We start from the raw sequence: 2,450 nt of genomic DNA on the forward strand, positions 1-2,450 counted from the left end.
TTGGTGCAGTTCTGAACATCTTAACTGAAGATAGGGGCGATTAAAGCAGAATAATATCGCATTTTCATTTTTTACCGGGGGGTGCAAATCACAAATGAGTGATTATGAGCCAGGTTTATGTGGGCCCTTGAGACCAACATACCATAAAAAGAGAACTGTGTCTGCCCACAGAGAACTGTGTCTGCCCTACACTCCTTTTCGGGGTCCAGTCCAGCGGGGGCTGCAGATCAAAACGAAAAATGACGGTTCCATGCTATCCATGTGGGGGTACATGCCCACCAAGTTTTGTGTACCCCGGTCTTTCAGTGTCCCGGGAATCCTTGTTGGTGTACGTCACTAAATGTACACATAACGTTATTTTATTGTAGGGCCCCATTGACCTAAAAGTACACAAAACTTGGCATGCATTCGAGGGTGTCATAATGATCCTACACTTTTAATTTCGTGCAGTTTTGACCTTGTCAGCCAGAGATATTGTGATGAAAACACCTAATTTTTTGTTTTTTAATTTTTAACTAGGTGGCGCTATACATGAAATAAGTGGTAATGGGATGGGTTGACATGCCCCTTCAAGATCAACATGCAAAAAAAAGGTGGACCTCCTAGGCCCTACGGTTCTCGAGATATTCACAGAAAACTGTCTCCGGCCACCTACAGGCCAGTTGGTGTATAGTAACATAAATTAATTTATTGTGTGGCCCCCCATGAACGGAATTCCACAAAACTTGGCGTGCATACAGAGGGTGTCATAATGATCCTACACTTCCAATTTCGTGCAGTTTTGACTATGTTAGGTCACAGATACCTACAATTACAACACCTCATTTTTACTTTTTTGTGTTTAACTAGGTGGCGCTATACATGAAATTAGTGGTTATGGAATGGGTTGACATGGCCCCTTGAGATCAACATACAAAAAAAAAAGGTGGTCCTCCTAAACCCCACGGTTCTCGAGATATTCACAGAAAACTGTGTCTGCCCTACCCTCCTTTCGGGGTGCAGTCCAGCTGGGGGCTACAGATCAAAACGAAAAACGATGGTTCCATGCTATCCATATGGGGTTACATGCCCACCAAGTTTTGTCTACCCGGTCTTTCAGTGTCCCGGGAATCATTGACGGAAATTTGGACATGCGAAAAAAAAAAAAAAAAAATCTGAAAAAAACCTATATGACCGCCCTGCTGCCGCATGGCGGCTTTGTTGCACGGTCATAATAATACTTTGCTGCTGCTGGTGGTTGGTTGCACGGTTCAATGCTGCTCTGCTGATGGTGACTGTTTGGTTTTTGCACTACCACCATGATGCTGCTGCTGCTGCTGCTGGTGGTGGTGGTGGTGGTGCTGCTGCTGCTGCTGATGGTAATGGTGGTGCTGCTGCTGTGTGTGTGTGTGTGGTGTGAGAGGCACTGTAACCCAGCGTCCTTACCTCATGTTATTTATAATTTTTCGAGACTTGTGCCATAAGAAGAGCCTCAGGTGGCCTATGAAATTGTCTCTGTTCATATAAGACAGTTGGCTTTTCAGTTTTTTCAGCAATGAATTGCTTTGTTCGGCCAACTGAGAATTTATATCCTGGTGCTGGGGGTAAACATCCAGCTGGTATCCAGCGTTGCAGCCTGTAATAACATTAAAAACAAAAAGGAATTATTTTATGTAGGTTACATAGTTTTAAAAATAGTGTGTAGAATAGTGTGAGTGCTGTGTCATCCAATACCTGAATGATTCCTCCAATGGAAGCGATCTACCAAAAACCAGGTTTTATTAAAAAATTGGGGGTCCCTCCTAATGGCGTAAGTGTGGAGCTGACAGGCATTATCATAAATGACTACCTCCGGACCTACAACACAACAGAAGTGAAATGTGATTTTTTGATGATAACAGTATTTCTGAACCTATAAAACCAACCAAAGCTATGCAGAATCCTTACATTTGGTGAATCTGCTCCGTAAAATGGAGAATGGCACGTTCACCGACTCCACCTGCTCCATGATGGAGAAGCCAAGACATACTCCTGTACAGAAACCACACAGACACAATAGATAGACAGGTCACATGCCAAGTTTATGATTGTTAATACAACATTGCTTATTACCATGTGTAAAGACAATGCTTTCACAAAGCAGATAGACAATCAGGACAAATGAAAATGAAAAATGAACGTACCATGTTTGCAGAACAGTGTGAATATGCCAGGAATTAGGCTTGGGTGCCTGTCAAACGGCCCTGCTCCCTCTCGCCATCTGCTTCAAATAAACCCCGGTCCCGGACAAGGGGAAGACAGGGGAAAAAATCTCCATCCCTCTCCATAGTTGTGAGAGGAGTGTCCAGGGCTGGCTTCATCAGAGCGCCCCTTGCCTTCTGGTGGAGCGCCCGGAAAATGGGCACAGCTACCTCGGGGAATGCTGCCTCCGCCCCAACCAGTTGAAAGAACAAGGGTCTTTAGAAGTTGTG

General features: G+C 44.4%; 1 long non-coding RNA gene across 1 annotated transcript; it reads right to left on the bottom strand.

Annotated features, from left to right (window-relative positions):
* Positions 1-1,789: 1,789 nt before the first annotated feature.
* LOC125301567 lies at positions 1,790-2,212 on the bottom strand. Its single transcript, XR_007194763.1, has 3 exons — positions 2,163-2,212; positions 1,927-2,010; positions 1,790-1,836 (listed from the first exon to the last, which is right to left on the bottom strand). It is a non-coding gene; the product is annotated as an uncharacterized LOC125301567 (long non-coding RNA).
* Positions 2,213-2,450: the final 238 nt, after the last annotated feature.

This window comes from Alosa alosa, chromosome 10 (assembly GCF_017589495.1).
Source record: "Alosa alosa isolate M-15738 ecotype Scorff River chromosome 10, AALO_Geno_1.1, whole genome shotgun sequence".
NCBI lineage: Eukaryota > Metazoa > Chordata > Actinopteri > Clupeiformes > Clupeidae > Alosa > Alosa alosa.